The sequence below is a fragment of the Puntigrus tetrazona genome, chromosome 5 (genome assembly GCF_018831695.1).
Source record: "Puntigrus tetrazona isolate hp1 chromosome 5, ASM1883169v1, whole genome shotgun sequence".
Lineage (NCBI taxonomy): Eukaryota > Metazoa > Chordata > Actinopteri > Cypriniformes > Cyprinidae > Puntigrus > Puntigrus tetrazona.
Window position 1 is genome coordinate 16,348,147 of NC_056703.1, and position 24,879 is coordinate 16,373,025.

Here is a 24,879-nt window from a genome sequence, read left to right on the forward strand (position 1 = left end):
CTGCTGCCGCATCTGTCAGTTCAATGCAGTTAAACAATAACCGAGCAGTCGTCAGCAGCGGCGCCTCTTTTCGCGCTGAGAAGGGGCGGGCAACGGAAAGAGCTAATTGGCTTGCAGTGGTGTGTGATTAATTATGCTGTGGGATTCACTGCCTCAATAGTCATCCTATAATTAGATATTTTCAAGACATGAATAAAAAAAAATCTTTAAAAAGCCTGAACCAAAAATTGTGTGCTTCATGTAATTTACAAAATTCTCTGTGATATGAATTAGTAGCCTAGAGTATAACATTAGGACATTGATGCTATGATTGTGACAGTGTGCATTAAAACAGAACTGGCAACATAAACACATCATTCCGCATCTGTATAGCAGCTGATAGAAAAAATAAATTCAGTTGCATTATAAAATACATAAACTTTTATATTTTTCTGTTAAGAAACGTAGACCATATGCTTACTTCACCACTCAAAGGTTTGGGGTCAGTAAGATATTAACACTTTTATTCAGCAAGCTGCAATAAATGAATAAAAAGATTGATCAAAATATTGTTATAAAAATTATATTTAATTCAAATGTCTTTTAGTTTTCCTGTTTATTTTTATACATTGCCATATGATGTGCTACAAATAGTAAAAAGTTGACTGATTGCGACATATGACATATATATATATAAGTGTACTGCTAATATTTATTATGTATATATAAATATACGCGCATGTATATATTTAAGAAAAAAATATGATTTTATATTAAAGATATTGATATAAATGTAATGTAAATATGTGTAAATATTTTCAAAATATATACTGTATGTGTAAATACACAGTATGCACACATATATGAACAAATACGTTTATTTACTTTTATTTAATATTCGTAATAGCATTCAGACAACATGTTTACAATATAAATATTGGTATCTCAGCATTAGGAAAGAATGGGAGCAAAAACTAACTACTCTAAATAATGTATAATACTTTTAAAAAAAAAAATTGAAACTTAGAATTGTTCTTATTAAGCATATTAGAGATTATAAATAACCACAAACAAAATCTTTTTTAAAGACAAGCTTTTGTCTTTGTATATTTACGCTTGAAAGACTTACGAAGACATTTCTGGTTGGTGAATATAATGAGCAGCCGACGCATTCTGGGTATTTTCAAGGGACAGAACGTTTCAGTGCACTCGAGTGCTTTTGACAACGGGACACCTTAGAAACGGCTGGCTCCCTGGCCAGAACACTGATGATGTCCCGTGCAAGAAGCTAGCAAATAATCCACAATTTATTTTCTGCAGCTTTCATTATGACAGTAAACATTAATGTCAATATTTCAGATCAGTAGCTAATCAAAACCACGTATTTGTCATTGTTTGCTTCAGTGCTTAATGCACCTAACCTCCAGAAACAGCCGAGGCTTCAAAAATAGCCTTGACAAACCAGAGGTATGTGTTGTAATGGTGGCAGAACACATTTTCATTTCATTTCATTTTTTTCTAAGTCGCTTTGGAGCATTTCTCAGATCAGAAAAGAAATTTTCTAAACTACTTGTTAAACCTCCACGTCATCTAGTCACTTGTGCGGTTTGTCATTCTTTTGAACAAATTGTGATTTCTTTGGTACATTCAGGCAACTGATTATGTGCATTTGTCTGCGGTTTCCCACAATTTTAGTTGCTAATATCATGTTTCTCTGTGCTATAGTCTTAGCCTTCAAAACATCAAATAGGTTGCATAGAAGTTTTTATCTAAAAAAGAATATAATGTAAAGGTGTAAATAATTCCATTTTAGACAAATTGTCAATAAATAAGCCAGCGAAAATAAAGCCCAAGGAGAACTGTTGTGCGTCTCAGATCAACACACAGCGGTGTTTCATTAATGAATCCGTGATTTTAAATGAATAGTGAATCAATGATTCATCGAGCCATCCATAAAAAGAATCAATCGAATCAATGAATGACTGAATGACAGGGATTTGCCACCACCTACTGGCATGTTTAGTTTTTCATTTAGACTATTGTTCGATTTATAAAGTAATTTCATATTTTACAATATATTTCTTTTCTGTATGTTGAACTAAAATACTATGTCGATTGATTGTTTATTTTCTAAATAAACACAGCGATAACTATTATCCTTAATATCCTTAATTTTATGAATTTTATGAATTGGGATATTGTGTGATTAATTAGACTTTTAGTCAAGTCATTTATAGTGGTTTTAACAATAGTATCTAATATGAGAATAGTGTGTCAAAAAATGCATCTCAAGAATCTCTCTAACCATATATAGACAGAGAACATCACAAGAGTTACAAATTCTGACAGTGGATGAACATCCAGAAAACAATCAGGGTCAACAGCCGAGAGGAAGAAGAGGAGTAAGGATGCTTGGTGGAAGGGTACAGAGGCAAAACAGAAGAACAGGCAGAAGAGGCCAAGAAGAGAGACGATGAACATCAGATGAAATAAGGGTTGTAGACTATGTTGTCAATCATTGCCTTACAATGGCTGAAGGGTGCAGCTAAATATTCAGAGATCAACCATATTTTCAATAATTCAAACACATACACATATCCCACATACAGTAATGTGTAAATTTGTAAAATGTAAAAAGGATGATTCGAGAAATGCACTTAAACGACGGAAAGGCCTGTTTGGTGGATTTGCACCACTGGGCAGGTGTCACTGCATAGACGGCTTCCTGAGTCATGTGTCGTTCATTATCTCTGGTGTATTATCAGGGTCTAATTCGCTCTCAGCTTGATTAGAAGACTCTTTCATTTCAGCACGAACCGTTCTGCAAATCACTTCTGCAGCCATACACCAGAACTAAGATAGTCTCAAGGCGGCAGGTTTGTCTTCTCTGTAATAAGTGAGACATTTACATGGACACGCAAAGAACAGTTCTTTGATGGCTTCAATAAACTCTTTGTTTCCCCTATTACAGAATAAACAAGTAATTTTTCATAGCATGCTATGCAGTCTGTTTGTGTACTCCAATTCTAATATTATATATATATAAAGATGACTATTATACCTACAGCGCTGGTCTCAAACTCAATTCCTTGAGGGTCACAGCACTGCACAGTTTAGCTCCAACCCTAATAAAAAGCTAATCAGGTCTTCAGCATTACTAGACACTTCCAACCAGGTGTGATTTGAAGCTGGTTGGAGCTATAACTAATGTATAGCTGTGGCCCTCCAGGAATTGAGTTTGTACCAGAATGTGTAGTTATGGTAACGACTAGCAGAAGCTGCCAGGGTAAAACTAACCAGTTACCCTCCGTGTGTGAACTTGTTAAAACCTTCATTTTAAACATAATTTCCAGTGTGATGGTTGAGCACCAATTTTTAAAAGTTTTTTGTAGCCAAAATGTAAACAAATTTGGAATAAAATGTACCTTTGAAATAATGAATGTAAAATAATTCCAGTTGCTTCAGTTTCACTATTTTTAACCTTTGCGATAAAAACAATTAGAAAGAGTTTTATCATTACTCACAGTAAACAAAATTATGAAAGAAAGACATGTTGATCTAAATGACATAACAGAATATTTTAAAATACATTTGAATATTTTATATACCTTCATTTATTCTTGTGCTGAATGGCGCTCAAGAAACATTTGTCATTACTTTTTATGTCGAGAATACTTTTGTCTTTTTTCATAAAATTTCAACAGAAAAGCATTAAGGGGAAAAAAAGATGTCTTTTATAACATTGTAAATGTCTTGGCTGTCACTACTGATCAACTGCATGAATCTATGCAGAATAAAATATTTTCTTTTAAAAGAATCTTACTGACCTCGAAAAAGACTAAATAGATTGCCTTTTGGAGAAAACTATTCCTAAAATGTATAATGCCTGCCAGAGGGAAGTACCTACTAAGCGAGTAAGTGTTAAGTATTAGTGTCCTTCTGGCTATGATGCAATGTTTTATCCAAAACGCAATGAATTTCTACAACACAGTCTAAATGGAAACATCACTTTTTAGCTTAAAATGGCAGATTGGAGTTGTAGGTGGGATAATAAGGATGGAAAAGCAAAACAGCGACCATTAAATAACAAACTTGAGAAGAAGCCCCATCTGTTGTTTGTCTATGGCTGCATACATAAAGAAGGCACAGCTGGTGCTGGTGGAGGCAGACACGGCCTTGGTTCTCTGCCCCCACCCCGCGCTTTTTGCATTGTGTCTGACATGCAAGATTTGTCAACTCGTGACGCCTCTGCCTCCTTACAATTCTTCATTGATCTGATTTGATTAGGGGATGTTTGCAACTCATGTGCCAGCACAGACAAACAGGGCAGACAAAAGGAAGAGAGAGAAAAAGATGCAAATAATTGCTTCCCTTTTCACAGCACAAATTTGGCAACTTTGAGCAACTAGTGAAATAATTAGAGCCCTCTGTACGCGTTGCGTGCAGAGCACCAAACAGTACACAGAATTGATAGCGGACCGTTGTTGGCATTTTGCATGTGTAATGTGGTCTCCAGCTGTGTGAGGATAATTTCTCTGACTTCTGCTCATGCGGAACCACGAGGAGGAGTCCATATGGCCAATGAGAAAAAGATTCCTTTATCATTTATGGTGGATCGCGGTGAACTCTAAATACGTGTCTGGTAATATAACTGACAGAATGGTAAAAAATAAATAAAAAAACACACTTGCGCATGAACCCGAAGCATCAAGGCACCAAGGCGTTTGAGCGTAGCTTTTCAGCCTGGTATGAAAAGCATTTATCATTTGTCAAGGAACAAAGCAGAGGATCCAGAGTCTTATTACTGGTAAAGCCTGGTGTTCCCCGCACATCTCCCACAATTCTCCACTTCTGTTCTGTGCTTTAGCTCCCAAGTCCAGAAATAAATCAGCGATGACAAAAAGTTTTTATTTCGATTAACAGCTGAGTGGTTTTATAGCTACAGATTTTAACTTAGCGTTCACAACATAGTATTGACAATAAAACCATCTTAGGTTGTGTTAATACTACGCATATGATAATATCATAAATAATCCATCTAGTTGACACTTGAATATATTAGGTGATGGTATTACACCTTAATGCAGGTTGCTCATCATAAAAAGAAAACAGAAAACAGTGAAGTGGGTTGAGACTATTGGCTCTCAAAATCCCGACAGATGGAAAGAGACACTCTACCTGCACCCAAAAAAAAAGTTATATCTTATCAGTGTAGGGAGTTTTTGGATTCTGTTAAAAAAAAGATGAGGTGTTAAGACACCCCAGTCTGCAGGATGTGCCGATCAGCAGCAAGCTATTTTCGTCTTATCGTTACAAACTATCTTCGCCTCCCTATATTCATATTTTGAGTTTGATTTTTTGGAAAGAGCAAATATAAAAAAAAAAAACAAAGCTAAAGATTAATTTGCATTTTTTATATATTAAAAAATTACAATTTCAAATTAATTTGTAACCTCAAGAGTGTTAGAGAGTGAGAGAGAGAGTGCTGGTGCGTCAAAACCATATTATTTTCACTTGCCAGTTTGCGTGCCTTAAACTGACGAGCTTGGGATTGAAAAAAAAATCCACACCTCACCATTAACCAACTGTGTAAACTCACAGATCATTATCTGATTAAAATGGCTGACCTTCTCCTCCCCAGCAAACAAACACTATCTATAAATAACCCTAGTAAACGGGCATGCATTATAGTGAATTTCATTACAGAACCATTGCATGTACTGACCTAGCACACGTTAATAACACGGAACATTTAGAATGCGTTTTGGCCTGTTCGCTATCTTTAAAGAAAAATTCAATACAGAGATAAACAGCCACAAAACCGACAGCCCGCCCTCCTAACTTGTGTAGACCTTACCCCAAAACAACAAAGATGCACTGAACGATAACATATCTCCAAGTGCTGACAGTTTCCAATTAGTTTATTGATTTACTCTGAGAGTTTAGTTAGTGCAAGGCAAACTGTCAGGATGCTCGGCTTCTGGTCGCTGCTTATCCACTGTGGCGGCTTCATCCAGCAGAGACGGCGGCTGATCTTTACTGCGTGCTCCACTCATACTCATCCTCCTTCTTCCTCATTCCTTTCCTCCTCTCTCTTCCTCTCTTTCTCTCTCTACAATTGGCCATCTGCTTGTGTGACTGCGCGCCTGCAGAGCAGGGTCCGACTGCTCCCTGATTAGCCTCCCAGACACCGTGGAGCTCATCAGCTGAGAGAACAGACTTGCACTTTGCTGAGGGCCGCTGCAGCTTTGCTCTGCTGAGATTCACCTCTGTGCACCATGTGTCCACGGAGCTTCGATCCTGCAAGCTGTTACTTGACAGTCAGTTACGGGCTTGTTGTTGGGTCGTAGCAGTTTCTGCGATCATGAAGTGAATTTCAAGATGGGATTTTAAGAATTTAAGAACTTGTTGTATCAAGACATCCAATAAGTTACAGCAATAATAAAAATAAATACTTGGGAATTAAATTCTCAAAATCTCATCTTGCTATTTAAATTATAATAATATTATTAATAGTGCTGTCAAACTACTAAACACAATCCAAAATAAAAGTATTTCTTTGCATTTACATATACTGTACATATTACATATATGTACATGTGTGTGTGTGTGTGTGTGTGTGTGTGTGTGCGTGATGATGTGTATATTTATTACGTATATATAAATACAAACACATGCATGTATATATTTAAGAAAAATGTCTTATGCATATTAAATGTATTTATAACATAAAATATAAGATTCTAACTATATAAATGTATATACACATGTAAATATTTTCAAGCTATATACAGTATGTGTGTAATAAACATACACAGTACACACTCATATATTATGTAAACAAAAATCAATTCACAGCAATGTTAGCTCAGTCTCTATATTATTTATTGACAGTTTTAATAATATTATTAATTGTTTGTGGCTTAACAATTTAACAGCTGTTAAAATCTTAGTTTGTAATTTATATACAAAACAATGATAGCAGTAGCTGTGTATTTCATTGTCAACTTTCCTTGAAAGTCAGCGTGAGAAGGAAAAGAGGGACCACCCAACAGAAAAGTAATTAAAAAGGCTTTTTAACGCTGGCTGTATCTATTCAGTTCAAAGCACCAATCATCTTTTTCCTCCAAAATGCAAGCCTGTTATTTAGCTATTTGATTTGCATGTTTTTAAGCATTTCTGACAAATAGAGAAAGAATGCAATGTCCAAAACTATTTAGTTAATTAGGAGCTTACTGCACACGTGAAAAACTGATGCCCAGGTAACATTACCAAAATGGCATACATTTATGATAGTTCACTGTGCAGATGCAAGTGTGTGGCACATTCTACCCACAAGCCCCTTCAACAAAAGTCCAATAAAACATAACCCCCATTACACTACACAGAATAATAAATAAAAAATGTATTCCTCAGGGAAAGCATGGCCTCGCTCTCCACACTTCCTCCAATTACTCCACCTCAGTAGGTTCAGCCATGAGCTTTTCTGCTCCACAGGTGCTGTCGTTCCCCAGACCAACAGAAAAGAGGAAGCCTTCGTTGTTCCAAGCTTTGTCTCTGTCTAATTGGCTGGCAGTGTGACCCTGTGGGCTCTGAGAAAGCGGTGCCCTTAAAGCGAAAGTACACCGAGTAGAATTATTGCTCTTAATCCAGGAGAATGGCTCCCACCACGACCAAACCTGCTGCAGTTAATTAAAGAGAAAGGCTGAAGTGCAGGCCTGGTGGCTCTGAGATAAGTAAGAGCAGCAAAGGACAAAACTCAGCTGAGGCAGACTTTTCAAGATTGTGGTTGGAGATTGAGGTAATGCTATTGTGAACGTAAGAATTCCAATTAAGATGCAAAGAAGTTTACTCCAATGTGAGATCCATTTAGATGCAACCCACTGCAGTGATGTTATTTAAAATCTTAAGCAGAGAGCTCACTTAAAAGAATTAACATGCCCTTGTGTAATTCTAAATTAATATAAAATTTCTTTCACGGAACATAAAACATTACCCAGTTATAAAACCAGCTATGAGAACTAAGATTCTAAGCTTCAAAAACAAAAGGAAAAAAGTAATAATTGATTTGATGACCAGAGGATATATTTCAAGGTATTTGTCTGGTTTGTGTACTTTAAACGCTATTGCAATTTTGCTTTTGTAAGACCTTTGAAAAAAATAGAAAAAAAATCACTTGGCGAAGTGATATGGAACCGTGAATAGCAGTCAAAGAGCTGCTTGAGCTACATTCGCGTGCGCTTTCCTGAAAATAATTGCACACCTTAGAACGTTTGTCAGCCAATCGGATTCAAACGTTATTCAATTATGGCAATTTTTATTTATTCTTTTAAAAAACAAATCTCATTTATAAGTTTCACTTGCACGGTTTTAGAGGCCAAAAACACACTTTGGTTATTGTAGTTTTCTAATACAATTAAAGTAAGCATATAATCATATTTTAGGCCTATTTTCCAGATGGTAATAGCACTTTCTCCCATGTTACAGAACTGTCAGATACTGGCTAAATTATGCATGGCAGCACAATTAAAGCAGATGTGAGTCTCAGTCAAACAGAGAAAACAAATTCTCGGCATCTACATGCAAATATAAACCGGTGGAATGTATCCAGTCATAACTCTGTAAGGCAGACATAAGATGAATCTTGGCATATCCAATTTTTACCAGGTGATTGTGTGGGCTTTATAATATACACCAGGAGAAAATTTAGCTGGACATCTTCCAAAGCACTGAAATTTATAATAAGGCATACATGTGACAGTCTTGGTTCTGGTCTGATATTTCCGCTTATTTCTGTAAAATCTCAAAGTGAACAAAAATAATTTTAGAGAAACAACACTTTATTATATCGCATTTTACCATGTACTACTTCTAAGCAACAAATACAAGAGTAGTCTATAAATTTGTAAGACATACTGTGAAAAAAACTAGCAATGAATGAAAAGACCTGCCTTGCATGACTTAGTTGTTCTAAATATTTTATATGAGACTAAATGCCCGTTATTTTAGTAAATTAAAAATATGTTAAGCTGTTTATGTAAATTCAGTTTCACTGTGAGCCAGTACATTGATTGCGCTTCTGGTGGGTGCCTATCAGCAAGAGCTTTTAAACACTTTTCACTGTCTGATTTTGCCTATTTAAATATTGCCTTCTGGGCAGTAATACCCTTAATAAGAATACTACAACCTGCTGTACATTTGTGTTTACTGGCAGGAGCATTATTAGGGTGTAATTTAGCCACTGCTGACATGCTATTACTTACGCATATCTTATGATGCATGATTGACCCCTTGTGTTTTAATCTGAACTGCCTTTTTTATTTAAAATACACTTGCTGCAGGAATTTAAAAAAAATGCAGTGGAAGGACAAAACTGTAGCTCTTTGAACTTTCAAACATTATGCAAAACGGTTTTGGTGTCAGGCAATAACAAAGCCGAATTAAATAGGATTTTATTTCCTTTTAAAAACTTTATTTCTCATTAGCAAACTCTTTTATATCTCGCACAGCATGGCTTTCTAATTCTACTAATTATTTTTTATTCTTTACTTGAAACATGCTTTTATACCATCGCAGATGCAGTAGTCACATGCTCACATACCACATGTGTGGTTTGTGAGCAATAAGAAAGATATACCATGATGAAATATATATAAATGAATATTCAAGGCATTATACAAAAGAAAAATGCCATTGTCTCTGAGATTACAAACCCAAGCGAAATAATGAGCACTCTGACAGGAAACGCATATATAATCTCATTTGAAAAAGTCTATGACAAGTTCTGGAATCACAGCTCACTTTAAATTACTACCCATGAAGGCCACCCACTGACTGTGCGGAAGTGAGGCAGCTTCAATTATAAATGCATAAATGCCGAGAGGAATATGCGTGCACAACCACGAACATAAGGCATTTTTTCATAATCAACAAGCTTAGCTCTTGTTAAATGCAGAAACCATTCTCTCATTTTTAGCCCTGTGATCACTGTATTTTTCACTCACCTTGACAGAGATCTTCCCCTCATCCTTTGGTAAGGTGTGCAGCCAGGAACCAGTCTCCTGGGAGGGGCTGAGTGACATTGAAAACCCCTGTGGTGCGGTTGGGCGCGTCCATGTCAAAGTGACAGCGAAGGAGCCTGGTACAATGGTGTCCTTTGGAAAACGTGTCTGAGAGGGTTGATTACAGGTGGAGCTCCCGACCTGAAGTACCTGTAAACCAAGATCATCAAGTTAATGCGATCAAGTATGTAGTACTTTTAAGTATACTACTTTGTGTATAACTGTAGTAAACTAGAACATTAGTAACTACAGTAAAAAGTAAACCTATTATAGGTATACTTGTAATTTACTAATTAAATACTTTAGTAGTATTTTTTAGTACACCTTGAAGTAGAGTCTCAGTGAACTCCTAGTTTAGTAGTTTTATTCGATTACAAGACTATTACAAGTACCACTATATTTAATTGTCATATTAAGTATATTTCTGAGAGAAACATAAAGCCCATTTCTGAGAAGCACATACAAAGTAGACTTAAAAGTATACTTTCTTATTTTAAGTTTAAAAAGAACTTTGTAATAGCACACTTGGATGAACGTTTTTTTTTTTTTTTTTTAGATAAGGGTTAGATAAACCATGTGCATTCAGAGTGAGCAGATGTACAGATATAACAAAACAAAAACACAGGGCCAGAGAAAGCACACTAAAAGTCAGTCCTGGATCGATTAGAATGCAGAAGATGCCATAGTTTCTCACTCGATCGCAAGAAAGGAAGCGGAGCATTGCGACTAATTCTAAATTATGCATGAAGTAAATCATAAACAAATATTCCAACATTTAACCGTTGTTAATGTTTTGAGCGATGCTTACAGATTTAGGATGCATTGATTTGGAACAGCGCCTCGACCACGCTGCAATTACAAGTAAAGGAGAGAAGAAAGAAAGAGACGAAAATCGTTCACTTACATCAGACTCATTTTCAACACAAAACCCATAGCGTGCTTTTCTTCATTTCGACATGGGGAGCACAAGGCCATGAAAGTAAAAAGTCTTCCCTCAGTCTCTAGCCTGTCAGTCACGATACAGACACAGGCAGACAGTAGGAGCCTGCAACAAATCATGCCATGACACTTTTTCTAAAAAGGCTTCACTGTCTGCAATTATTTTGCTCAATGCACTGCTTGTGTCTCCTGTAGTTTGTCAGTCACAACCACTGACAATCCTTGGGGAAAAAGCCCCTGTAAAAAGGGTTTCACAACAAAGACTATCAATTACTCTTTATTCTCCAGTTTCTCTCATTTTTAGAGGTAAAAAATGGCTTGTGGAGACAAGTAAAAATGGCAAAAGACAACACAACCACATATGTGATATAATAGAGTCACACAATAATTCATACGTGCTGATGATGAATAGTGATATTGTATTCATCACTGACACATTTTAAGTGTTCACATATGGATTTATCTTCATAACTTTGCACAGCTAGAGAAAGCTGTCTGTTTCCCCATGCTTCAGGTAAGCGCAGAAATACGCCTTTTGGAAATCTGGGTCAGTGATGAGGTGCTCATTTTATGCCCTACTATTTATCCACACATAAAATGCATAAAAGGCATGTGTACAATAACTGAATACACCTCACTTAATAAAAAAGAAAAAAGAAATTGAATTCTATGAAATTCTTTCATGGGAATAAAATTAGTGGTAATGATAGTTATACCATAAGGAAGAGAAGAAAATGCAGAAAAAATGCACTTATATGTCTGTAAAACAGGAAATTATATTGTACAAAGGTAAATAATATCCTTTACCCTACAGAAAATTTACAGATACAAAAACAAAAAAAGTAAATAACCTACCTCAACAAAAACACAAAATATTAAAAAGTCTTCTAAAAAATGTGTAAAAGTTTCCAAAACATCACCAGCCAAAACTGATTTTTTTTATTCAGTATAAGATTCTTTAAGCAGACAATCTTCTGTTGCATAATAAGTCATTCTCTATCTACCAAAATGGATGAAACCTGTTTGTAAAGAATGTTTCAATAAAATATTTTTGCGAAATTCTACCTTTTTATATTATAATATCTCTGGTCTCTTTCTGTGTTTCTCCTTCATGAAACTAGACATTCGCTCTTTAGAGAAAGTGATCATACTAACCCGAGAAGTTCAAGATCCTTCTGACAGAGTAATAACTCAAAGTACTTCACTGAAGTATCTGCAGCATTTTCAGATAAGTCATCCTGCCCTTCTTGTACTTAAAGTGTCCCATCATTTTGGCGTCTCATTTTAGAGTGAGAGACCCCCATCACTGCTTACGTGTGATGTTGCAATGCATTTGAAGCGCGAGCTTGTGTTCCATACCGTCAGACAGATGTTTTCAGCACTGACGGATAATGATTTTATCTGGGTTGTGTTTTGCACTGAGCCATAGACATTTTCTTTGAGGCTGCAGTGGCAGCTCAGATTTTTACTAAGATGCTGCCTTGTAGTTCTGAGGGAGTGTTCAAACTATAAAGACATCCGTGAAGGTAATATGAACACACTGCACAGCAAAAAACACTTGTCTATTATTCTTATTAAACTTAGCATGTACTGTAAATAAGCATTTCCTTGGGTCGAATATGACCTACACACAGTCAAACTACCATGTATGCTTTCTTTTCTATACAGCTCAAACACTTAGCTCACACGAGGTGCAGGAAAAAACGTTATATAAAATATGACATGCAGCCCCATACGTTTATTGCTCAAGGCCTGGCTTAGTGTCCTTTGCAGGCATGCAGCGCTCTGTGTGACCCAATTAATTTATACATCCATACCATGTTGGCCAATCACATCCAAGCAGCATTACTGCCAGGCTCATCAAAGCAATGCAGCTATCCTAATATCAGAGTCCAAGCTGTATAACAAACTGGCCTCACGGCCAAACAGATCATCATAATCAGATCAACGTGCTCTATGGTCGTGCATTTCCTCACAATGTTTAAGTCCACACTTGATTAATCTCTAGTTGTCTATGGGCTGGAAGAGTTTGTTTGCGAGTGAAAACAAGTTTGAGAAAATTAGCGCAGGCAAGTTGTATTTCCCCAAAATACTTACAGTAGCTCACAAAAATTAGAACAATCAAAACAACATTAAATTGTGATATTAGTTTATCAATCCATTAAAACAAATGTAATCAAATGAAGCAGTGTATGATGATTAATCAGTGAAGTTAATTACATTTTATCAATATTTCAGAGAAAGTACCTACATGGTAATTTGAAGATGCTATGAAATATGCGCTGGCATTTGCTAATAAATACTTTGGTATTGATTGCTACAGAATTATTACCATTTTAAAGTACGCCCAGTACCTTTATTATCTTTTGAGTATATAGCTTCTCGTTTAAAGCAGCTGTATAGCATTTATAAACTAAAGCAAATTCTCATTCAGAAAAGAAAATAATGCTGCGTTAACCTGGTACGACAGGCTGCATAGTACATTTCTGACCTCATTTGTAATAGAAAATAAAGAAAAATCAAACAATATTTATTTCAATCAAACATTAAATTGCATGTTCTGCATTTTAATCTGGAACAATCCATCAGAAAAGATATCTGGGTTAAGTCCATCATTTCATCAGTCAGATATTTTGAATACGATAAAATCTTAGAAGTTATATTTATATGAAAAGAAGTAAATATGTATGTTCAAGCCTTAAACAGAACTTTGTACTCAATATATTGTTTTTGTTTGTTAGTTTTCTTCATCTTCAGTTTAAGTCAAACCATCTCGTTCCTTTGATCAGCTTGATATTAGAAATGGGGTGCTAAATAGACATGCTAAGCCTTGAAGCTCTAATTATTACCTTTGAATGATACTTAGCCTACAAAGGAAAAAAACGTATTCACAGTTAACCCCCAAAAATCATATATTATAAAAGCTTTTATTATTTGTTTTCCACCCAAGCGTATTTTATCAGAGTCATCGCCTCTCCTTGTTTTCAGCACCATGGACAGTGACCAGAGAAAATAAAGAGAGCACACCAGGCATTTAGACAAAGATTATAAAACAGTGTTAATATACTCCAGTCTCAGGGCTTTTATTTAGTCTTGCTGTGCTTGCGTAGCACAAGGTAGTTTTGGGCCATGTCTGAATCTGCCATTTTTGCCAGCTATGAAAAAAGCAGCGCTCTTTTGAAAACATCAGTTATGGTGCCAGACCTCTTTGCGGGAAGCAGCGATAAGGTAGATGTCCCCAACTGTAAATTGTTCATTCATTGTACGTTGGTGATATTTGTCCCCATGATCCTACACTGAATGGGTGGCTGAGTAAAGTTTTACTATTTGCTTCAAATTTTGACATGCCTTGTGTTTGTCCACTCCATCTCTCTGGTTATGTCTTGAATTGGTCCAAGTTGTAAAGTCTCAGCTCCCCTAAGATCTGCATGCTGTGTGCAAATGAATAGCATAATCTTTACACCATTCTTATTCTTGTATTTGTCTAAACAAGCAAGCGTGATGCAGATTGAGTGCGGAGACTAATTGGTGAGGAGTGATTTCCATCACATTCCTTTTGCTGTCATTACCATGCCTTGTGCATTGAGTGCCCGGTCCCTCCATGGCCTGTGAGATGAATTAGATCTAGATCATTAATGTACATGACACTCGCTGTCTTATTATTGATGAGGAGAGATAAAGCAAAGAGACTCCAGACTTCAATAGGAGGGCAGACTCAAAGCAGATGGAAGATCACATCTGTGACCCTCCAATTATAATGTGAATCCAGACATTTTACATATATCCCTAAACCCACGCACCATGTTGACTATCGTTTTGGTTGTCGGACTCATAGAGCTTCCAAAGCATCAGCCTGATGTTTGAGATAGTCCAGGCGAAAAGGACTGCTGGGGACTTCAGGAGCGTGATGGTTTGCCACAGCCTCCTGGTTCTATGGAGCTCTAATTAGGTTATCATATCACATGCCATCATATTTGATCACTAAACATAGCGCAGGGCTGTTATCCACTAAAACCCAGTCGTCCTGGTGCCAGTTTGCTTTATCTTATACTTCACTTTTCCTCTCACAACTCCCAGTACAGCCCTGTTTTGAGTACCATCTTTCTGTGGCACGCCACTGCTATCGACAGCTGAATCGACAGAATGGGCCCTGCCTTATTCATTATGAACATTAAATGCCGAGTCCTGGTAGCAAGAGTTGGGCATCTATCTATCTTTCAACTTCTATAAATCATCTTTGTCTGTCTATAAATCCATCCGTCTTTATCTATCCATCTTTTTAATCTATCATTCTTTTAGCCCATCCATCCACCTATCCATATATTTTTCATCCATCTTTCACCTGTATATATATATACTGCTTGTATATATATATATATATATATATGCTGCCTGCCTGCATATCCATCTTTATCAATCCATCCACCTATCTATATATATCCTCTTTGTTTATCATCTCATATACTGTCTATACTTCTCATTTTTGCTCTATCTGTTCAGCTTTCTTTCTATCCATCTTCCTTTGTATCCATCCATCTTTTCATCCATCACGTATATATCAATCCATCAATCATATTCCATCTTCTTTTGTCTTTAAATCTTTATATCCTCCTTCTTTTCTTTCCATCATCATCTTGTCAGCCACTTTATCATCCATCCTTCAGTCTAGCCATCCATCCAGCCACTCCTTATGTCTGTCAATGTCGTGGTGTATGAAGTTCTTGACTGATCCTTACGACCTGACCACTGGAGTTTTCAATATTCTGCGTGGTTAGTACACAGTAATCAAATGAATCTTTTTAGTTATTAGTTGTACCCTTTACAAAACATTTTATTTTTGCATCTTAAAGTGGTAAATATTTTGGAATAATTGAAATTCCCTTAGAAAGCCCTGTATCTGCTTTTCACGGACAAGAGGAAAAAACCTGGACTCATTGATCCGCCACGAGTTCAGCGCTCTCCTGACAGCCTGACGAACTATGCTTACTTTTGCACGTTACTGAATTGGTATATCTAAATGCGAACTGCGTAAATATATAAATATATATATATATATATACCTTTAAATATGAAACCTTAACTACAATAAGTAGCAGAAGTAACTCATGTTATTGAGCCTGCACGTTGGGCAATCCATTTAATCATGATTCATTTCAGGAACATTACATTTGTCATATTTGCTCAGAGATGTAAACAGTCTTTATGGCTATATTCAAGGACCTTTTTTGGTATTTATGAAATAGTGCAAAAAAATAGGCAAGTATGGTGTCTAAACGTAAATTGATAATAACATTTTATCAAACTGTGTAAACAAATCAATATCACGTTTGTAGTTTTGCTTAAGAACAAACAGCCTTTCTCATATGAAATTGATAAAATTCTAAAATATACATATTCTCTATTACATTTTGAATTTTGAGAGCACTCTGAATTTGATTATACTGAATCAAGTGTGCAAGAACCACGATTCCAAGCTGAAGCACAGTCAGTCTAGCTAGTGTTTAAGCACTCTGCTCCTCTTGTAGTTACTTTGCTATATCGTCACTGCACTTTTGTAGCTTATGATTGTAGAGATTTGAGTTTTTAGTCTAGTTAAAATTCATGATGATTAATGCGGCCAGCCTCTGAATTGTGTGTGTGACGGGTGTTCAGTCATTTTACTAATCCTGTTTCAGTATTATAGTTATATTAGAAAAACCAGAGCGACCAATGATATATTTTTGAGAACAGCCACCCCCAAATCGAATGCACATCATCGTTTCATTTCATCCTTCTATCCATCTTTCTATCATTTTTGTATCCTTCCTTCTCTATCCATCAATCTTTAGATGGGCCATTTTATAATGGCAGTGGGCCCGAGACACATATTTCATTGCTCGCTCAAGCTGGAGTTTCTTAGGCATACTTGCAGCAATTACTAAAATAATATCTTCCTGGTTCTTCGGCATTATGAGTTTAAAATACGTCTTCTGGAGATTCTTTCAGGATCTGTTTATCTGCAACTTTCTCCAGCAAGCTTTCCCCCTGAGGGCCACCAGAGGTTTATTCACAATGTATACTCTGGAGATAAAGAAGGAAACTAGAAAAGTTTTTTCTATCATGACGATCTGAAAGAAATCATATATTAAAAAGAGCCGAAGCATCTTTGGAAGAATTATTTAAACATCTGCCTATGTTTAATGCTAAGTTAATCGCGTTTATATTAGGCTAAAGTCAAAAGCAGCAGCAGTCGTGTAGCAAAGCTGAAAGCAAATAAATAAAGCATAAGTTTGTTGCGTGTTTTCTGATGTGTGCTGAATGCATGAAAAGTAGGATTCTGTGATAAGAGCTATTTTGTCAGAAAGCAGTGATGGAACATTGGCTCTTCAGGACATCTCTTCTCTTTCTTTATAATGTCTACATTAAAGACAGCCAGGAGTTCTTCCTCACCACTTGCAGTACATTCAGTGACAGGCAATAACAAGGTCCAGTGTTTTGATGGAACTTTGTGACAGCCAGCGTGCTGGGATTTGAAGACCTGAGTACTCAGTGAATAATATTCTCATTTTTGAGTGCAAGGCCACGAACTAACTGCTGTGGCTCTTATGCTGCTTTTTAGTATGTATGTAGAAAACAATACTCGGATCAATAGGAATGCTTGAAAGAAATGATTAGAGAAAGATCAGTAAAAAGACACCTTGTAGAGTATCTGACTCATTTGAGAAAACAATGTACGAAAACAGTGTGTTCACACAGCAATTTCAAGACATTTTGCAGGTGGTTTTCATTAGTAACAAGAATCGAGGTGATGTTTCTACTTCTTTTATTGGCTTAGTATTGAGTCTTTGCAGTATTTAAGTTCAGCATGATTTTCAACAAATGCAGCAAATATTTAAAGAGTTAAATGTTTTAGTGTAGAAAATCACTTGCTAACCTATATTTTACAAACTTAGTTGACAGATGACCCATAAGCCTGCTTTAAAAAAAAAATTCTGATTTTAACAGTAAAGGCAATTTAGTTAACAGTCATTTTCCTATATACATCATAATACAGCTATCAACACAATGGTTGTGGTTTTGGAAACAGAAAAGAACAAGTCATTGAAGAATTTACAGTGAAAAAGCATAATTGTGTGTGAATTATTTGTTCTTCTTTTACAATATTGCATGTTACGTATTAGTGTTCTGTTGTATGAGCGACACTGCATATATATTATAAATCTTTACACCTCAGCTTATGGAAAACTGTTTATGGTGTGTTTGGATTGTCATCAATGTAGCTTTCTCATCATATACGTTTTGAAGATTGTTGATGTATTACAATGGTAAAAAAACAAATATTAAGAGTACTCCCAGAGAGAGATTTTAGTATATGTAATATATATTAATAAATCATGATTTTTTGAATCTTGTCTTTAGTTACATCAACTGATTTGCTTGTACTCCCAATCCGATAATATCCTATATTCTCATCAACCAAAAAGGTGTTTTAGTTTTTTTAACCTTGACTAAAAGTGATGACTCCACGTCTTTCATGAATAATAAAAGCATAGAACCATCCTAATTTTTAGAGGCCATTTAGAGAGATGGATTAAAACAATTCTACTGAATGTGACCTGGAATTGGTAGAAGTGTCAGATTTGGATTTTAAATCTTATCCTGTGTCCTTGGTGTTTATGCTTATGGATCTCAGTGTACGATTATAACAATTCTCTAGCACATAATCAATGCCTTTTATGAAACTGAAGAATGTGATCAGCATCTGAGGAAAGTAGTCTTGAACTTGGATTAAGGCTGTTACATCAGAACCAAAGCAATAAATTACTGTATTCAGTGTATGTGCCAGAAAGGTCATTATCTTCATGTGACATTTCAAACTTTATATTTCCCCTCTCATCTTAAATGCTGAGTTGGACCATATCCCCAGCCTCATTCGCTGTTGTGGCATACTAACTGCTCTCAGTGGATCTGGCCTGGAGGTTTGGCCAACTCCACTATCACATTACGGTCTGGGCAGCTGTCTCTGAAAAATTGCCCTTGCTCATGAAGGTGTGAGTTCAGGCAGCTAGGTGTCTTCAGGCGTTAAAGTGTGAGAACAAGCTCTACGCTGGCAAAAGAAGCGTGGCGTTAGGCTTAGAAACATCAGGTGAAATAGTCAGTTACAAACAGGCAATCCTAGGAATGGAACAAGAAGTTCTTTAGATTAAAGATGGTGATCTTTGGCAATTGGCTAGAGGCTGGGTGGGAAGACTGTTGGGAGAATCAGTCTTAATGCGGTTTGGTTGACCTTCCTTCTGAAAGCTCCACCAGTGATTTAATCGCACCGTGATCTTTGCGTGCTGACTTGATTCAAACGACTCTTGAAATTAATTTTGTCGCGATCCCTCAGCCACAAGGCCAGGAAGCATAAATGACATTTCAACATCCTTAATGAGCCGTTGCTTTACCAGCTCCATCAATCAGAAACCTAATGGCTTCCAATCTCCTCAGCAGTTGCGGGAAACATTTTACATAACTGCCCAGTTATTCCGTTAATCTTCATGTATTCCCTATGTTCTTTTAGTGTAAAATGCAGTTTACTTGCCCCAGATGAATGCTGCTGTTGCCTATTGACATCTTAACTGCTATACTGTCAGAGGCGTGATCTATAAGCTGTCAAGAGCAGTCAAGACACTAGATATAAGGAGTTCACCCAAAATTAAATAAATGTGTTTTACTCACCTTAATATTAACCTAGGTATTCACTTTAACAGTCAAAACATGTTAAATAAGTGCACATAAACGTAATAAACATCCCTCACACTTGAATACATACTCTATAGTGAAAAAATATCATTGTAAGAAAAATATCTCATGTTAAATTTTAGTGAACTATACTTTAATATTTTAATATTTTGATGGATTTTCATTAACCATTATTTTGATCTTCGATATCATAGTTATTAAATAATTATAATACTAACAGAAGAAACTTTTTATCTTTTGTAGCTGTTACTTTTTATAATTAATAAGCGCTTTGCTCTATTCAATTTCACCTAAACAAGATTCATTCATTTAAAACATTTAGTTTGCAAACAGATTATGGCAAATTATAAAACAATTACAATCGTATCTAGTCAATCATATATAATATAATTATATAAAAAATACTTTCTTTAATGGCTTCTACTGGGGAATTTAAGTAGTTCTAATGATGGCCATATACTTCATAAAGTTTCAGGAACAATAATATAACTCAGTCTCTGAAAATGGATACGTTGCTGTGCTGTGTTTGTATACAAAATCCTAAAGCTCCCCCAGTCTCTGAGGATCTCGAATCTCATATATCGTACTAACACATCCCCAAAGCTCAGAACGCACTTTCAAGCGTAAATGCACTCTGGAGATAGTTTGTGTGTGACATACAGAGAAAGAAATGAGGAAAGAAATGCATAGGTTGGAAGTGGATGAGCAGAATAATAACCAGCGCACCTGTATGTCAGTTCTATTCTTCTGTTTAATCTCTTACGTCAGTTCCTTTAGCCTGTTATTGCTGAACCCCAACAAAATCAACTGCTTTGTGACAGCATATTATTGGTGGACTCTCAGAGGTATGGCGCCAGTGTAGCCTCTTCATCTGTTAGCTCAGACCTTTGTTTAGCCCACTGATGGGCTTCACGGCATAATCACTTACAGTGCAGGGAAAATTACTGTGTGAAAAATAATGGATGGACCCACTGCATTTTAATGCCGTCTGAACTGCAACATGTTTCATCAAAATTTGAAATGTAGCATTTTGTACAACTGCTTCACTAGCTTAAATATGTGTGCACCTTAGGAGCAAAAATAAAATCCAGTAGATTTTCAGGAAAACAAACAGGTTCTGTTTATACAGCAAACTCAAACTCTGCATGGGTTCAAAAGTGATTCGCCTCGAGAACAGCATTTCCTGTCAGACAGAAAATACTAGTAGCCAAGTCAGAAATGAACCAAATTGGCATTACCTCACTTCATCAATCCAGCTGCAGAGAATCTCATGTGTTTGTTTGGCCATAATGAACAGTGGCCTGGTCTCATCAAAATCATCTCTGTCTTATTACAAAGCAACAGATATCCTTGTGCTTTGAAAGCAGTTCAGAAATTATGCTTTTTTATACACCAGCGATGAATTCACTAAGCCGAGGAAGCTTCCCAACCATGCACGAGCAATCACGGTGTTGTCACGATAATGGCGATATTTAATTCAACACAAACACAACGTTCCTCTTCTCTATTCAAACTGGGTTAAACATCACTCTCACAAAACACAGACAATGCTCTCCAAATGGCTATATTCAACAACCAGATCTGTATCCTTTTTTGAGTAATGTGTTTCTTTTATCCAGTGGTCATAAAATGGTTTAACACGCCATTGTTAAAATATATTGAACAAACTAAATGTAAAACATAGAACTAAATGTAAGCAAGAAATTAAACAGGTTGAGCTAAATAAGCATGAGACAAGAATATGCAAATAAGCTTAACCTGCATTAAGCGGTTGTAAATTGTTTCATAAAATTCTCTAAATTATATATTACTAATAACAAGTTTGAAAGTCAGGATGATGACCTGTTTATATATATCTTTTGTTATTATTCCACTTTAGTCAGGTAATACCGATATCATGCAGATGTTAAATAATCCTGGAATAAGAGAAAAAGTGATCTAACCCTACAAACAAATGATCTAGAATTGTATATTTTTTACTAGTATTATTTTGTCTTAGATTTTTATTTTCATTCATTTTAATGGATACATGTTTATATCAAAGAAAAGACATTGGGTGTTGTATGAGATGAGGGACTTTTTGAAAAGCAGTTCTGTCCTACAGCACATCACACTCTTGTTTCTCTGGAAACACAAACTATTATCTAGCATCTCACTGTTTTAAATAATTATTTAATCTTTGAGAACCTTTGAAGTGTAACAGACAAAAATGGGCACTAATTAAAAACCACACAAAAGTGTTTTTATCCTTTGGAGAATGAAAGTCTATTTTGTCTCCATGTGTCTTTTCCTTATGCAGGAAGGCCACAAAGAGGTTTACAATCGTTGAACGAATAATAATCTGAAGCGCAATACCATTTCATGTCAATATTCCCTAACAAAGTTTACTGGCGCTCAATACAGGTTCCCTTCTTCAATCTAACCTTCAGATTGAGGGCATTAAAATTAATATCGCTTTTTTTCTCCCAGTCCATTACCTCTCCAGCAGTAGCGGGGAGATCAATAGTGTGATGTCTCTCTCTCTCATATGTAGAGACCATATTACACTATCATTGTTTCTACATGAGGCAAGAATATTCGAGTCAGTTAGCACCTGTATTACTTTATGAAAAAACATTCTACTAGCCTTTCCAGCCAAAATCTCTATTCTTATCAGACACAGATATCCATAACTTAAACTCCCATATCTATGTTGAACAGTCACACGACAAAATTGAAAATGTGTCTGCATGTACAGTTCGCGTCTTCAATAGTCTTTAACAGACTTTACTGAATGATTGATTTCACAGGCTTTGAATTTATCATTTTTTTAAGAGTTAATTCTACGTATGGTAAATACACAGAACAGTCTGCTATGATTACAACTCTAGATGTCTGTGGTTTGTCCAGCTGTGCTGAACCAATGTTGTAGCATTTTTAATGAAAATTCATTAGTTTGTTACCTGCGACTGAAGAGCTGAAAGATGACCAGTGGTGGATGCATTGACATATCTTTGGAGCATAAGGTATCTAGGCATAACTGAGAATAAAGTAGAAATCCCTTGCAGAAGAGCGTGATTTTGGATAATTGGAATTTCTGGCAGAAGTGAAAACTATTGACCTACAAGATATCACCAATACTTTAGTATTATTGTCTCTTATTAGGACAGTTGTGAAGAGGAAAAGACTATCAGTAAATAATTAAAGCAAACAATACTTCTATAAATATTTCTACATTATTAGCATGAGATGAACATTGGAAAAAATGTTACAAAGGTATCACACAGTATCTGGAGCAGTTTGTTTGATTATTATTCAAGTCAAATATATTTATCTTCGGTTAATTTTTTAGCATTTGAAATCATTTAAATATTAATCTTTATATTAAATATACAAATATTATTCAATTTTTTCTCAAGAAGAGATGCAGAGATATAATGCGCTCTCATTAATCCAATAAATTATTTTTTTAAATTACTTATTAACATTTTTGTAGTATTATTTAAACTCTTATTTTTTTATTTTAACATTACTATTTAAATATTAAAATAAAAACATAAAACTCAACCTCGACAGTTTTTGTACAGTCATTAAAAAACAGATTCATGGTCATTTCTCAATCACACACACAACTCTCTACAAACAAAGAAGTGTATAAAGCAATTTTATAATCTAGAAACTCCCAGCACAGATGTCTGCAGCCATTAGCGTTTCTCTGACTTCTTAAATAAGCGAAGTGATCTGCGTGACTTCTGGAGTGAATTAGTGCTATCAGGATAGCTTGGAAGTGTGTCCTTTTGGCGGAGTAGTTTTACAGGAAACCTTATGGGTTACCAGGAAAGATGCTTTAGATTGAGAGAAATCACTCGTCTTGCTTAAGACAAACACCTTTCTGCAGGAATGAGTCCAGGAAAAAGCGGGATTAGCAGCGCACACAGTGCTTCTCACTGCTCACATAGTCTACTGCTGTATGCATCTCGTCATTCTTCTCCTGAGGTTATACAGTTTTGATGCTAATTTCCTTGTCTCTTGGGTGCTTTGAGGCAGCTTCTTTCGTCAGTTTCATCATGCTGGGATGTTGTGATGAAGAGATGACATGACATGTGCATCATGGGTACCATCGAGCGCATCCCAGAAAATAGTCAACCCCTGAATCACGTACTTGCTTATAGTGTGTTTCTTTTAGCGAGAGGGAGGAACTGTTTAAGGAGCATATGGGATAGAGATCACCGCTTATGTAATGGAGGAACTAAGTGTAGAAGGTGGGTAAAGAGGAGAAACGCAGCTAGTTGTAGAAGTAGGAAGCGGTGTTTTGGCTACAGAGCTGACCAGATAAAGGTGGCACATCTTTTTTGATTTGCAGTTACATATAAGTGGCTGGAAAAACACCAAATTCTTTTTTATTATCTTCTCTGTCGATCAAACCAGGAAGTGGCCATGGTGATCAGCAATGATGCGCTATGACACCATAATGTTTTACATCGTTGTGGAATAATATTCTATTTTGAGCAAATAAATGCAGCGCTGCGATTACGATCAAGGCATTTTGCAACGACTAATATATAGTTGCTGAGCTTGCACAGAAGTCAGTTAAGTAAATGTGTAAAGAAAAAAAACACTCATGCTCAGTTTACTCTATATAAAGCTGGCTGTTTTATTTCAAAGCCAATTTTCTTTATATTTACCAGTGTGGATCATCATTCCTGATACTGAATTTGCTACATTATAATTGTGTATGTAAAGAATAGTGCTAACATTCATCTCTGAAAACTCACGAGATAAAATGTAAAAGCAGTAGTCACAGACCTTGTAGCTCCCTTTGCAAGATTAAGCATGTTGCCAAAGCCTTGACGCCCATTTTTTTACATAAAGTATAAAACTATCTTTTGCCTAGACTAGGCAGTGGTTTCTCAGTGCCATCAAACAAATATGCGCATTTGTGGGTGACAACGTATTACTCTTTATCAAGCAAAGTCACATCAGACTGGCTCCCAGAACAGTTGAGCTGCGGTGGATGCTCCTCTCCAGAGTTCGATTTGCGTTCTCTCCAGTTCATCTCCCATCATTCTTGATCATGATTAACCTTCAAAGAGATGCTCACAGAGACATCAATAAGCCTGCTGTAATCTGTCTGGCAACATCATTACCTGGGCACTTCGTGTTTGTATATCCCCAGAGAGAGGGGACTAAAAATTAC

At 36.0% G+C, this 24,879-nt stretch overlaps 1 pseudogene; it reads right to left on the reverse strand.

Annotated features, from left to right (window-relative positions):
* LOC122346198 overlaps positions 1–10,032 on the reverse strand; it is a 71,373-nt pseudogene extending 61,341 nt beyond the window's left edge.
* Between the last annotated feature and the right edge of the window lie 14,847 nt (positions 10,033–24,879).